This window comes from Heterodontus francisci, chromosome 17, assembly GCF_036365525.1.
Source record: "Heterodontus francisci isolate sHetFra1 chromosome 17, sHetFra1.hap1, whole genome shotgun sequence".
Taxonomy (NCBI): Eukaryota; Metazoa; Chordata; class Chondrichthyes; order Heterodontiformes; family Heterodontidae; genus Heterodontus; species Heterodontus francisci.
Genome location: NC_090387.1, coordinates 82,418,072 through 82,433,816, shown reverse-complemented (window position 1 = coordinate 82,433,816; position 15,745 = coordinate 82,418,072). Strand labels below are relative to the sequence as shown.

Here is a 15,745-nt window from a genome sequence, read left to right as displayed (position 1 = left end):
CAAATATCATCTACACCTCATTATCTACATGGGGTAAAACATTCCACATTCTAACAATCCTCTCTTTGAAAAAGTGTTTGACTTCCTCCTTTGTTCTTATAGTGGCCATCCTCAGTGTGTGTCCTCTTGTTACCAACTCACCAACCAGTGGAAGCAATCTTTCATTATTTACTCATTCAAAACCTTTCAGAATTCTGAAAATCACTATTAAATTCCTGCCTAACCTTCTCTATTATAGAAAAAAAAGCCTCAATGTTTTAAGCCCATCTTCAAAAATCATCGCCTCACCTTATCGGTATCATTCTAGTAACTCTTTGCTATGCCCTTTCCTCCCTTTAATGGCCACCAAAATAGCACAGAATACTCCAACAATGGACTAACCATTGCTTGCATATATAAACTATGCAAGAGTAGGAATAGGCCAGACGTTAGGGGGTGTTTCTTTTCCCAGAGAGAAGTGAACTACTGGAATACATTGTGGGCTTGTGCCTTCTAAAAGTGAGCTGGACCAGTTCTTGGCTGGAGCAGGGATTGCATCTTATAATGATACCGCACAGAAAAGGCCCTCTTGACCCATTGTGCTTATGCCAGTTCTTTGGCAGAGCTATCTAATTAATCCAACTCACTTTCTCCTTCCCCATAGCCCTATAATTCTTTTGCATTCAAGCATTCCTTTTGAATATTACTATTGAATTTGCTTCCACCACCCTTTCCAGTAGTGCATTCCAGATCATCATAACCCGCTGTTTAAAAAAAATGTTTCATGTCACCTCTGGTTCTTTTGCCAATCATCTTAAATCTGTGTCCTCTGGCTACCAGCCCTTCTGCCACTGGCAACACTTTCTCCTTATTTACTGAATCAGACGCTTCATGGTTTTGAACACCTCTATCAAATATCCTCTTAACCTCTGTTCTAAGGAGAACAATCTCAGCTTCTCCAGTTTTGCCACATAACTGATGTCCTTCATCCCTGATACCATTCTCCTCTGCAGCCTCTCTTAAGGCATTGACAGTTTTCCTAAATTGTGGTGCCCAGAACTGAACACAATACTCAACTGAGGCTGAACCAGTGTTTTATAAATAAAAACAAGAAATGCTGGAACCACTCAGCAGGTCTGGCAACATCTGTGGAAAGAGAAGCAGAGTTAACGTTTCGGGTCAGTGACCCTTCTTCGGAACAGTTTTTTTAAAAATAAAGGTTGGCATAGCTTCCTTGTTTTTGTGCTCTATTCCTCTATTGAGAAAGCCAAGGATCCGTATGCTTTTTAAAGTCTGTTACTATTCCCTTCATTGTTTACTACATTTGAAAGTTTCATACCATCACAAACTTTGAAATTATGCCCTGTATACCCAAGTCGAGATTATTAATATATCAAAACGTGCAGTGGTCATAATACTGACCCCTTGGGAACGCCACCGTATACTTCCCTCCAGTCTGAAAAACAACCATTTGCCACTATTGTTTTCTAACCCGTAGCCAATTTTGTGTCCACGCTGCCACTGTCCCTATAATCTGATGGGCTTTAATTTTGCTCAAAGTTTATCATGTGGTAGTGTCAAATGCCTTTTGAGATTCCATATTCACAACATCAACCACATAACTTTCATCAATCCTCAAAGAACTCAAGATAGACAAACATGATTTGCCTTCAACAAATCAATACTGAATTTCATTTATTAGCTCATACTCTTCTAAATGCTGATTAATTTTGTCCTGGATTATTGTCTCTACAAGTTTCTCCACCAGCAATGTTAGGTTGACTGGCCTGTAGTTGCCGGGATTATCCCTTTCCTCCTTTCTAAACAGGGGTCTAACACGTGCGAGCCTCGAGTCCTCTGGCATCACCCAGACATCCAAACAGGATTGAAAGACTGTGGTTACAGCCTCTGTAATTTCCACACTTACTTCCCTCAGTGACCTAGGGTACACTCCATCTAAACCAGGTGACTTTTCTACTGTGAGAATTGCCAACATCACTACTGCTTCTTCCTTTACTACTACATTGGCAGCACTCACTTATCAAGACTTATAATAGGAAAGTGATTTAACAATTAACATAAGCATTGTCCATGTGATCTTCAGGACTTGTTTCAATCGCCTGAGGGGAACAGAGAGGAAGTTACCAGATTGTCCCCCTTTCTGTCCTTTTTTTTACCTCTTCCGGAAGATTACATGGCTAATGAGAAGCAGGAAATGTCTAAACATGAGGCTCCAGGCACTATGAATGCGGGGCAAGCTGATGGAGCAGCTAGTCTTTTCCTGCCTGTCATTTTCATATGTTTGTATATTGGATGATACTCTGTACAAACCAATTGCCTTTTAATCTAAGCTTCAATACCATTGAAGATCTAGGTATCTGCCTACACCTTAGATCCCACTGTTCCTTCGCTTTAAAGCACCTCAAGTCTTGATTATTTCTTCTCCCAACACGTACATTGATCAGCATCCGCCATCCATAACCACTTCTTATGCCTGGGTCCCAACCACTTACCTAAATAGAAAACAAAACAGCACAGATCTCCGTGGCCCTGCACTGCCCACATCCCACCAATCCCAAATGTTTCTCAACTCCTGCTCTTCTTCGCTTTCCATTTCCCAGATGTACCACAACAGAAAGGACTTGAATCTCTTTAATCCATTGTGCCTTAATTCCTGCAACAAGCCCCTTAAGTGACCGAAGCTGCAGAGCAGGAACCAACATCTCCACTTCAAAAAAGCCTCTCTCATCCCGCCAACCCAAACTCAACATATTACAGGCAAATGAACAGAAAATACATATCTTCAGCAAATTACAACCAATAAAACTCCATCCAAAACTTGGATGCATGTTTATGTTTTTGTAGAAAGTGTAATCTGGTGAATAAACTTTTGCCCTGCCTGATACAGTACAGACATCTACAGAAAATGAAGTTTCCAGGCTTGAGCCCCAGGCTATGCTGATTTAGCCAAATTGATCGGGGTGGGTTGGTGGGTAGGGACAGCAGGGTTTGCTACAAATCCAGTTCACAGTCTCTGGGATAGAGAGAGAATAAAAATGCATAAGCCAAGTTTCCCCTTCTGACTGCTATACAGGGCCCTGTTCAACACTTGGGGTGGGGGATACAGGATTTGCTGCAGCTGTGATGCTGTTCATGGTGGAATAACCTGCCTAACATTTCTCTGTCTAAGCTGACATGTGAGGAGCAGTCAATCAGATGCTGTATCACAGTCAGTGCCTTCAGGAACGAAAGGGAAAAAAGTTGGTAAAATAAAAGGTAACAAAGTGAAAACGAAGACAGCACTTTAAGAGAGTATTTTTTTCCAGAAAAATAACATTTTGGGATACAGTATATGAGTAATTTGAGACATGATGTGTGGTAAGTTTAGCATGCTTGGGAGGAACAGGTGACTTTGAACCAAAGCTCTCCACCACTGGGAGTTTCCTCACCTCATGTCTGGGTCTGTTCTAGACTGATTGGAGATTGTTTGCTGTGATTAGTCATTAACTCCATTATGTTATATCATGTGACTACCAGGAGGGTAGAAAGTGAACTAGATGGACAGTGGTCTTTTATCTAACAATTCCTATGAACTTTCTAGCACTTCAGAAAGGCTCCACTCAGCCACTGTCTTCTCATCTCAATTTAAATGCTGAAATAAAGGCTTGAAACAGTGGGATCATTGGGTTCAAGAGCTGGTGCCAGAAGTTCAGTCTTAAAACATTTATTTTTTTTGGATTCAGAGATTAGATAATAAATGCATTAAGTAATCAATAAACTGCTTTCAGGTGAGTCACCACAGCCCTGGTGACTCACAGGCAGCTCTCTGGACAGCTTAATTACAGCACAGGTGATATCCAAATGTCAGCATGAGTCAGACATACGCAGGGGTTAAAGCATGGTTGTCCAACATACGGCCGGCCAACCCTGTGTGACTGACAGCGGGCTGCCCTTGGCTTGGTTGTACCAGCAGAGTGACGGTCACAACACTCACCTGGACTGGAGCACTGGATGTCCTTCCTGCCTTACAAACTGCTGAGGAAGATAAACAATTTAACCTGAACGTGTGGGGACAGCTGCAGCGTAGCCAGTTGCTTTTATAGTGGGAATAAGCATGTGGCTCAGTGGGGATTAACATCTTATTTTTGTTCTCCTGTGGTTCTTTGCTCTCTCGTGAAAGGGTATGACTCGCCAGTGTTATTGGGCTTGTAGAGAGAACTGACACTGTAGGAATAAGGAGCCCACTGGCAAGCCCCCCGATCGAGAGCAGTGACTCAACAGAAAGCAGTGATGATGCTCATCAGTTCTCTCTTTTGATCAGAAAGTCACAGCATTTTTGTGTCTGTCTTCACAGTACAAGACACAAGTTCCATACCAGAAATAGGCAGTAACCTAGGGGCTAAAAAGAGTGAGGAAATTAAGGATATTGATATCAGTCGAGAAAAAGTATTGGAGAAACTTGAGGGACTAAAATCTGACAAGTCCCCAGGACCAGATGGCCTACATCCTCGGGTTCTAAAAGAAATAGCTGCAGATATAGTGGATGTGCTGACTGTGATTTTCCAGAATTCCTTAGATTCAGGAATGGTCCCGTCAGATTGGAAGTTGGCAAATGTTACGCCGCTTTTCAAGAAAGGAGGTAGAGAAAAAACAGGGAACTACAGGCCAGTTAACCTATCAGTCGTTGGGAAGATGCTGGAAACTATTATTAAAGAAGTCTTAACACTGCACTTGGAAAAGCAGAGTATGATTAGAACAAATCAGCATAGTTTTGCTAAAGGGAGATCCTGTTTGACAAATTTATTAGAGTTTTTTGAGGATATAACTAGTAGGGTAGATAAAGGGGAACCAGTAGATGTAGTGTATCTGGATTTCCAAAAGGCATTTGATAAGGTGCCACATAAAAGATTAATAGAAACATAGAAAAACAGAGAAAATAGGAGCAGGAGTAGTCCATTCAGCCCTTTGGGCCTGCTCCGCCACTCAGAAAAATAATAGCTGATTGTCTAATTCAGTACCCTGTTCCCGCTTTCTCTCCATATCCCTTGATCCCTTTGGAAAGATGGTGTTGGGGGTAATATATTAATGTGGATAGAGGATTGGTTAACAGACAGGAAGCAGAGAGTGGGCATAAATGTGGCATTTTCAAGTTGGCAGGCAGTGAATAGTGGGGTGCCGCAAGTGCTGGGGCCTCAGCTACTTATACTCTATATTAATGACTTGGATGAAAAGACAGAGAGTTATGTTTCTAAGTTTGCCGATGATACAGAACTCGGTGGAAAGGTAAGCTGCGAGGAGGATGTAGAGAGGTTGCAAAGATATATAGACAAGTTAAGTGAGTGGGCAACAAGATGGTAAATGGAGTATAATGTAGGGAAGTGTGAAGTTGTTCACTTTGGTCGTAAAAATAGAAAAGCAGAATTTTTAAAGGTGTAAAACTGGCAAGTGTTGATGTTCAGAGAGACTTGGGGGTACTCGTACAAGGAATGCACAAAGTTAATATGCAGGTGCAGCAGGCTACTAGGAAGGCAAATGGCATGTTGGCCTTTATTGCAAGGGAATTGAAATACAGGAATAAAGAAGTCTTCCAAAAATTTACAGGGCTTTGGTGATACTCCACCTGGAATACTGTGTGCAGACTTGGTCTCCACATTTAAGAAAGGATGTACTTGCACTGGAAGAAGTGCAGCGATGGTTTACTAAATTGGTCCCTGGGATGAAAGGGTTGTCCTATGATGAGAGGCTGAGTAAATTGGGCCTGCATTCTCTGGAGTTTAGAAGAATGAGAGGCGATCTAATTGAGACATACAAGATTCTGAAAGGGGTTGACAGGGTAGAAGCTGAAAGATTGTTTCCACTAGTCAGGGAATCTAGAACACTGAGACACAGTCTCAGGAAAAGGGGCCAACCTTTCAGGACTGAGATGAGGAGAAATTACTACACTCAAAGGGTTATGAATCTTTGGAATTCTTCACCCCAGAGTGTTGTGGATGCTCCATCATTGAATACATTTAAGGCTGAGATAGATAGATTTTTGGTCTCGTGGGGTATCAAGGGATACGTGGAATAGGAAGGAAAGTGGAATTGAAGCCTAAGATCAGCCATGATCGTATGGAATGGCGGAGCAGGCTCGATGGGCCAAATGGTCTACTTCTGCTCCTATTTCTTATGTTCTTGTGCAAGAGGGAGAAACGGGGGCGGGGGGAGAATTGGATGGGGGGGACCACACGGTGTGGGGGGGGGGGGGGGGGGGGGGTGTGGAGAACCACACCGGAGGGGAATGGGACGCAGAGGAGAGGGGCGATGTGCAGAGAGGTGGGGGGAGAGACGCAGAGACATGGGGTGAGAGACGCAGAGAAATCACAGATAGGGGAAGAGACAGAGAGAGAGAGAGAGAGAGAGGGTTTTGCTTAATAGAGAGACACGACAGTGCTGAGGAGAAACAGCTTCCACGTTTCTCACTTGGACTCAGAATGGGCTTGGCACAGAGTAAACTCCCCCGTTCTGTATTAAACCTGAATCTCAGATAAAAACTACTCGTCTGCCACATCACCCTTCCTTGTTTGTCTGAGATTGTCTGATCAAAATGTCCTCTACATCTTACTAGTCTTAGGAATTGGGTTGAGAGAGCCCAGATTCATTCCATCTAGGTGCCCTATAGCCAGAGAAGATGACTTTAGGAAGCAGAGAGACCGGAGGATAACACTGGCTGCATTTTACCAATGCAGCTGTGACGGAAACCACACCTGCCAAACGGAAAGATATTAATTTCATCATATGGAACACTGCTTGAAACTTCTACTGGACATTGCAAATAACTTTAAAAAGCAGAACTGAACAGTAAAAAAAAATGGCCGCACATTTGCATTCTGAGAAGACAAGGGCTGGCTGAAAGATGGAAGGAAATTGACCAGTCTAGCTGAAACAATGGGAGTACTTCCTGATTCAATTAGCGAGATTGGTTTTGCCAATAGGGGTAATCAACAGACATTGACACCCCTTTGACTTTGAAAGAGCCAAACTCCCCCTACTAGCAGCTGCTGTTTCAAATAAAGAGATGGTCACATGACATAACTGCTGGTAACCCTGAGGTCTTTTTTGTTCACTCTGAGACAAAATTCAAGACTTGCAACTGGACAGGCAGAAAAAGTCTCTCTCTCTGTCTCTCTCCAGCAAGGTCTCAGGGAAACCACGGTGGCAGCTTGCAACCCTAAAAACTACAGAACTACAGGTGACCAGCACAAAGACAATTGAAACTTCCCTTCAGCCTTCTGGTACCAGAGAAGCAAGCCTGAAATTGTGCATGTGACCCCTGCGACGACTTCCAGACTTTAACTTCAATCAAGGACACTAAAGACAATATCTGTATTCCATTTATTGCCAAGTCTACTTCAACCTCCCAATTCTTTCTCCCCTTCTGTACCTATTTGTGTGTGTGTGAGCCTCTAGTATGCATGTGAGCGGGACATGTTGCGTATTTCAGTAATTTTAACCGGGTTAGAGTGATAAGGTTAATAAACTTGCATTTTTCTTGTTTAAACCCAAGAAAACTTGTCTAATTTGTTCACTTGCAATTGTAATTAGAGTGCAGTTAGCAAGGGCTTACTCAGTTGGTAAGCTAAAACCACTTTATTTAAAAAGATAAACTCTGTTACGGCCAAACCAGAGAAGGGGCGAGAGGGTAGCCTGAGACCCCTTTCTCACCTAGTCCTAACACAACTCTGAAGCAAAGTACAATATGTGGTGCATTTCCAAGTATTTGCTGAAGGGCCACAAATATGAGTAAATCTCCAAGAATAAAACTGGAGTCACTAACACACAAAACACCAGCAAATCATTGTCAGCATTTACAGGGTTAGTGCCTGGCCACTGGGAAGGGTCAGATGCTCTAGCAGACTTTGGTAGGCCACACTTCCTGTTTGTTTCCTTCTCTGTTTACACTCCCTGGGTTGGAATACACGATATCAGTCGTGCAAGGAGACAGCTGAGAGATCAGCGCCCTGCCCACTCCAATCATTGGCAGCGACATGCACTCAAGGCCATCAGCAGGAGTTTTGCTACCGTTAGCATTTTCTCCGCAACAGCTTTATCAGAAAACTCCACATGCAGCCTGTTCCCACTAAATTACTATCCAGTAACCACCAGAGTACTGAGCAAACACACACCGGCAGGGCTAAAGGCAGGCCTAACCCACAAATGTCAATCAATCAGTGCCTCTCTGCACACTGCCACCGTGGCCCATATCAGTGGCACTTTTAAAACATCCTGAAGCCCATTTGAAGTCAGCCTCCCTTTCACCTGTGACCTTCAACAGACCTGCTGCTCCATTTATCTCCAGTCCTGCCTGGCCGAGTTAGGATTCAGTGCTTTTCCCTTTCATTTCCCTCCTGCAACAAAGGGCGACAACTGGATGTGATTTGGAGGCAGGGTGACCCCAGCTTCCATCCATCTAGTTAAAGAACTAATTTAAAATAGAACGATTTCATACAACTATGAGCCCTGCAGATTTATCTCCCTTTCTCTTCCTGTGGGCCTTGGCGATTGCCCACTGTGACATTTTTGAATGAGGAGCTCACTGTTTGGGAAAATTATAGGTGATGCCTGTGTCCCACCACACCATGGTGACTTGCTCAGCATTCACAAGCATGCAGCAAGATATTGGATGGGACGGTGTGGCCTGACTAATATTGGACACTAGTCTCTCTTTATACTACAGACCTGGAGCTCTGACATGCTCGGAACTAAACACTAGATTACCATAGAACTATAGAAACATTATGGAACAGAAGGAGGCCATTCAGCCCATCGTGTCTGCACCAGTCGAAAAAACAAGGCGCTCAATCCAATCCCACCTTCCAGCACCTGGTCCCGTAGCCTTGCAGGTTACAGCACTTCAGGTACATGGCCTTTTAAAAGAATTGAGGGTTTCTGCCTCCACCACTGTTCCTGGCAGTGAATTCCAGACACTCAACACCCTCTGGGTGTAAACGTTTTTCCTCATGCCCCCTCTAATCCTTCTACCAATCACCTTAAATCTGTGCCCCCAGTAACTGATCTCTCCGCTAGGGGAAACAGGTCCTTCCAGTCTACTCTATCTAGGCCCCTCGTAATTTTGTACACCTCAATTAAGTCACCCCTCAGCCTCCTCTGTTCTAAGGAAAACAACCCTAACCTATCCAATCTTTCATCATAGCTGCTACTTTCAAGCCATGGCAACATTCTTGTAGATCTCCTCCCTGTACTCTCTCCAGAACAATTATGTTCTTCCTGTAATGTGGTGACCAGAACTGTATGCAATACTCCAGCTGTGGCCCAACCAGCATTTCATACAGTTCCAGCATTACATCTCTGCTTTTGTATTCCATACCTCTGCCAATAAAGGAGAGCATTCCATATGCCTACTTCACCACTCTATCTACCTGTCCTGCCACCTATGGACGTGCTCTCCAAGGTCTCTCACTTCCTCTGCCCTTCTCACTATCTCCCCGTTGATGGTGTATTCTCTTGCTTTGTTTGCCCTCCCCAAAAGCATTACCTCACACTTCTCTGGATTGAATTCCATTTGCCACTTTTCCGCCCACTCAACCAAACCATTGATATCATTCTGGAGTCTACAGCTATCCTCTTCACTATCAACTACACGGCTAATTTTTGTGCCATCAGCAAATTTCCCAATCATGCCTCCCACATTTAAGTCCATATCATTAATATATACCACAAACACCGAGGGACCCAACAATGAGCCCTGTGGAATGCCACCGGAAACCGCCTTCCATTCACAAAAACATCTGTTGACTACTACTCTTTGTTTTCTGTCACTGAGCCAATTTTGGATCCAACCTGCCACATTCCCCTGTATCCCATGGGCTTTCATTTTTCTGAGCAGTCTGCCATGCGGGACCTTGTCAAATGCCTTACTAAAATCCACGTAGACCACATCCACTGCAGTACCCTCATCAATCCTCCTTGTTACTTCCTCAAAAAATCTCAATCAAGTTAGTAAGACATGACCTTCCCTTAACAAATCCATGCTGACTATCCCTGATTAATCCGTGCCTTTCTAAGAGGCAGTTTATCCTGTCTCAGAATTGATTCTAGTAAGTTACCCACCATCGAGGTCAGACTGACCGGCCTATAATTGAGGAACTATAATTATTTGTTCTGCCCCTCGCACCCTTTTTAAACAATGGTGCAATGTTCGCAGACCTCCGATCCTCTTGCACCTCGCCCATATCCAGTAAGGATTTGAAGATGATCTTCAACTCATCTGCTATTTCCTCCCTGTCTTCCTTTTACAACCTGGGATGCAATCCATCTGGCCATGGCGATTTATCCACTTTCAAGGATGTCAGACCCTCTAGTACTTCCTCTCTCATTATGCTTATCGTATCGAATATTTCACATTCCTCTTCTTTCACTACAATGTGTGCATCATCCCTCTCCTATCCCTCGCCTTTGTGAAGACAGAGACAAAAAGCTCATTAAAAACCCTGCCTACATCTTCTGCATCCACGCATAAGTTCCCCTTGTACATCTCTAATAGGCCCTACCCTTTCCTTAGTTATCCTCTTGCTCTTAATGTACTGATAAAACATCTTTGGGTTTTACCTGCCAATAATTTTTCATGTCCTCTCTTGGCTTTCCTAATTTCCGTTTATACTTTTTTTATTACCACAAATACGGTCAAGGGGTTCCCCTGACACCATCATGGGGTTCCCAGTGTTCACGCCATGAAAGAAAACACACTAATGTGGGTAAGGGGAGCACCTTCATTGTTTTGTATTATTACAACAAAGACAACTTGTACTGATTGAAATATGTCATTGTTGCTTTATTTATTCACGTGCTGTGAAATGAAGCACTTAACCTTAGTCTCACCTAGTGTTTGCTCAGTCCACCTTCCTAGAGATTGTGTGAGAGATATATCAATACCTAGTCGAGATCACAAGGGAACACTATTGTTGCATTCTGAGAAAAGGCCATCAGCCTGAAAGATTAACTCTGTTTCTCTCCCCACAGATGCTGCCAGACCAGTCCAGTACTTCCAGTATCCTCAGTATTTTGCTTTATATTATGTGCCTGGGTTATCCAATGGTACAAGTAGATATAGGACAATGCAAGTCAACTCTCATAAAAGATGCCTTACACGAATTTGGCATCAGAATGTGCTTTAAATACAATTTAACTGCCTTGCACCCACTTCAGGCACAGCACAGTACTGCTGCAGGAAAAAGTTGGGAGGAGTTTTTTTGTAACATTTAATGAGTTTCAGAATGAATTAGAGAATGGGATAACTGGCTCGAGAAGTAAAAAGGTGGGGATATAATTGAAAGGGCAGGAAATAATTGAAAGGAATTCAGACAACAGTGATGAGCAATGTTCTTCGCCCTCAATATTCCAGCCTGTGACTCCGTCAGATTCTGGTTATTTTGTGCAATGCCCAACAGCTCGTTTCGTTTTGTAAATGCAAGTAGTTCTGATGCTGAATAGACCAATTCAGTAGGGCGGCCTGCGAGGAGGGCCTTCAGGAATGAGCGCAGTTATGGTCATATAGCGCAATGAAGAATGTGATCACAGTTAGAATTAAAGTCTGCAAGTGTGTGTCACACAATCAAAAGTGACCACCACTGTACACTACAGCTGCATTGCTCCCAGCTCACTAAGAATATAAAATATTAAATGGTATAGGAGTAGGGAAAACCCAGATTAATGGACCAAGAACACCAAGTCAAACCAATGACATGTAAATGTAAGAGCGATGATTTAAACAAACTTCCTCGGTTTGGAATAAATAGTCATCTGGGGCTATGGGTACGGAAACATTTGGTATCTAATGGATAGATATAGTGGGATGGTTACAATAATAGAGGCGATAACCACCACCTAACACGTATATAGCGTATTTAATGTAGAAAAATGCTCCAAGGTGCCTAACAAGAGCGATATCCATAAAACATTTTTGACATCGAGCCACAGGAGGTGATATTAGGACAGATGTCCAAAAGCTTGCTCAAAAGGATAGGTTTTAAGAAGCCTCAAATGAACAGAGAGGGGTGGAGAGGTTTAGGGAGGGAATTCCAGGGTTTAGGGCCAAGGCAGTTGAAAGCATAGCCGTCAATGGTGCAGCGATTGATTAAAATCGGGGATGTGCAAGAGGCTGGAATTGAAGGAATGCAGAGATCTCCCAGGCTTGTAGGGCTAGAGGTGGTTAGAGACAGAGGGAGGGGGACGAAGCCATGTCGGGATCTGAAAATAAGGGGCTGTGCTCTTCCTCGTGCTCGATTTGTGGTGTGCTGCAACAATACCAGCTAATAACAGAACTAAACCTATAATTTCAATTGCTTTGTGGAATGGGGAGGGACACAGACTAAAGTAACAGCTTGGACCCAGTATACAGGTGACCAAATGCAGCTTTGAACATCGGACAAAGCCAAGCCAAACAGACTGAAGTATAAAAAAAAACTTGCATTACTATAGCAGCTTTCACAACCTCAGGACATCCCATAGCACTTTACAGGCAATGAAGTGTACACCTTTGAAGTGTAGTCACTATTGTACAGGGAACATGGCAACCATTTTACACACAGGAAAATCCCAGAAAAAGAAATGTGATAATAACCAGCTAATATTTTTTGGTGATGTTTATTGAGGGATAAATATGGCCAGAACACCAGGGAGATCTCCCCTACTCTTCTTTGAATAGTGCCATGGAATTCTTTTACATCCACCTGAGAGGGCAGATAGGGCCTCGGTCTAGCTTATCATCCGAAATACAGCAGCTCTGACAGTGCAGCATCCCCTCAGTACTGGACTAGAGTGTCAGTCTGGATTTTGTGCTAAAGCGGTGCTTGAACTCACAACCTTTTGACTTAAAGGCGAGAGTGATACCCACTGAGCCATGCTGAGACAGGAACAGCTTCTGAAAGGGTGAAGGTAAGCTCAGATTCTGCTGACAGTGAGCAGGCTGGGACAGGGTGAAACGCTGAGTTCCACACTGTCTGGCAGTTGCCACGCAAGCAATTCCTGCTGAGAAGGAGCAGCCCGTTCTTTGGGTTGTTAACCTGCAGCATATTCACTGAAGTCAATAACCTCCAGTGCTTTCAATCAGCTGACAGGAATGGATCCAGGACATGAACTGACGTTGACACTAAACGTGAACTCAGACGTTGCTGCTATCAATCAGCAGCCTGATTGGGCCCCAGGGATCACACATTGATTTTACACAAACATTGTTGGTGCCTCTAGAGTCCTTTCTCTCTCTTCCCCAAATTGCAGTTGTTTAACATAAGAATCATTTTGTGATGGGTGAACAAAGCGGTCTTGGGCAAAAAAAAAAAAAGAGGCCAGTTGGAAACACACATCAGGTCAGTGGGGATGTGTGGACACAGAAGTGATTTGGGTGTAATAGATCAGAGCGTTTCTGACAGAGGGTGAAAACCCTAGCCCATCTCTTCTCTCCACAGATGCCCACTGACTTGCTGTGCATGTCCAATTTTCCATTTTATGACCTGGTACATACGTTGGCTGACAGGTAAAAGGCACAACTCAGTAAAACAACACAAGAAGCAGAGTGCGATACATGGAAAGAGAAGACAGAGTATTCAAAATTAATGGGAAAACCAGCTGCATGCTAAAAAACAGTTCAAAGATTAGTGATTTAATGAGCTGCATTCCCCAGTGTATGCACAACATTAAATAATTTTAAAAACCTGTTTCATCTTCCCTCTCTCGAGCCCCTGGCTCTTGTTGGGATATGATTCCATGGGTGTTGCAACTGACCCAACAAGCAAATTTCATGAGGCAGTCTGGTCAGTGACTGTCAACGGACATTTGACTCTGTAGGGCATCGCAGCTGACCTTGATCTCATTCTCACCCAGCAACTGGAGCTACTATATAGTGACAGGCTGTCTCTTCCTCTCCCAAGGCCAAGCACCCTGTAGCCAACTGGAGGTCCCCAACTGCTGCCCTAGTTGAGATAAGCTTTACTCAGTTAAGACCAAGAGTTGCAGCCTCCAGGTGGGACTTTAGCTACACCAGGTGCCTCTCCCCAGCTGACCATCAGGGGAGCTGTGGGTGGGGGAAAAAACTCAAACTATTCTTGGCTGGAAGACCATCTCCAAATCAGTGTCCCATGACACAGTGCAAGGGGTCCGTGAGTTGGGGTGGTTTTATGTGCTTGGAATTCACCTAATCTGCTCGTCAGTACGTATGGTTCGGAAGTGGGTGGATGAAGTTGAGAGTAGAAATTTGGTTTTTAAGGACAGGGCAGGGTGGAGGTGGCTGTGTGAATGTTTTGGTAGGGTTAGATATTATGCCACATTGAGTAACAGGTGACTTGACAAAGGAAAACACTCAGGAGACTGAATATTTACTGTTGCTGGAGCTCCTGTTACCATGGAAACCACCCAATCCAGATTAACGTAACTGCATGCTGCCACTACAGCTGCAGATTGTTCGTGGGGCTCTCATCCTTCTTTATCCTTGCAGTGGCTGCAGCGTGAGGGGGTGGGGAGCTCAAGACTTTGTCACATGTAGCGTGTTTGTTGAACTGTGGCATTTTGCTCTAAGGCAGTGTAAATTAGTGGACAGCCATAGTTGATACTGTTTTGAAGCTGAACAGGGAGCTACAGCTCGGTGTTAGGGTTGTCAGACCTTCTAGGATTGTCCTAAAGATCCATCTGCTGGATGCGGTGAGATGATTGGCAGCCATTGGTCATGTGATGAAACCTCCAGGAATACATCCTGAATACATAGGGCGGCACAGTGGCAAGCACCGCAACCTCTCAGCTCCAGCGACCCGGGTTCAGTTCTGGGTACAGCCTGTGCGGAGTTTGCAAGTTCTCCCTTAGACAGCATGGGTTTCCGCTGGGTGCTCTGGTTTCCTCCCACAGCCAAAGACTTGCAGGTTGATAGGTAAATTGGCCATTATAAATTGCCCCTAGTGTAGGTAGGTGGTAGGAGAATAGTGGGGATGTGATAGGGAATATGGGATTAATGTAGGATTAGTATAAATGGGTGGTTGTTGGTTGGCACAGACTTGGTGGGCCGAAGGGCCTGTTCAGCGCTGTATCTCTAAATAAAATAAAAAAATCTAAACATCCAGCCAGAGAAAAGAAACCCTACACAGATACCACGCTGGTTTACGCAGTTTCTGCCCCCTTTTTTGAACGTCTGCCTACAGGCAAAGACACGGCCACCTACAACGCCCTGCAATTGCCCTGCTGCTGGAGGCATTGGTCAGACCACCCCTTTCAGTCGATTTCACCACCTTGTTTACACTGCTGCTTTGCTGCTGACTCATTGACTCAGTATATGTGTGTGCTATTGTTAAAAAAAGACTTGTGCAGAGTTTTACTGCCTTCGTGGTCAGCAACATTTTCAAAGGATGTTTTTAATGCTTTACTAGACAGCCATTCACAGCAAGTTACAACCCTAAGGGGAACCAATATATATCAAAGGGGAATGCAAAAGACCATAGGTCAAACTCCATGAGGTGATGAGAAAGCTCTTTGGAATCCATTTTCAACCTGGCATCTGGGCTTAAAACCAATGATGAGGATTGGTCGCCCGATATAGAAACCACCATTAAATCGACGTCAATCGGCAGCAATGTTAAAGCTACAACTTGAAAACTTACCCTAAAGAAAGCGAAAGAGGATTTAAAAAAAAAATCACAACACAACAGACTCACTTCCTACAAAAGTAAAATACGGCGGATGCCGGCAATCTGAAATAAGAACAGAAAATGCTAGAAACGCTCAGCGG

General features: G+C 43.9%; 1 protein-coding gene across 3 annotated transcripts in view; it reads right to left on the bottom strand.

Annotated features, from left to right (window-relative positions):
* The window catches only part of vac14 (vac14 homolog (S. cerevisiae)), a 444,921-nt gene that overhangs the window by 11,416 nt on the left and 417,760 nt on the right, over positions 1 to 15,745 (bottom strand). The gene's annotated exons all lie outside the window — the stretch shown is intronic.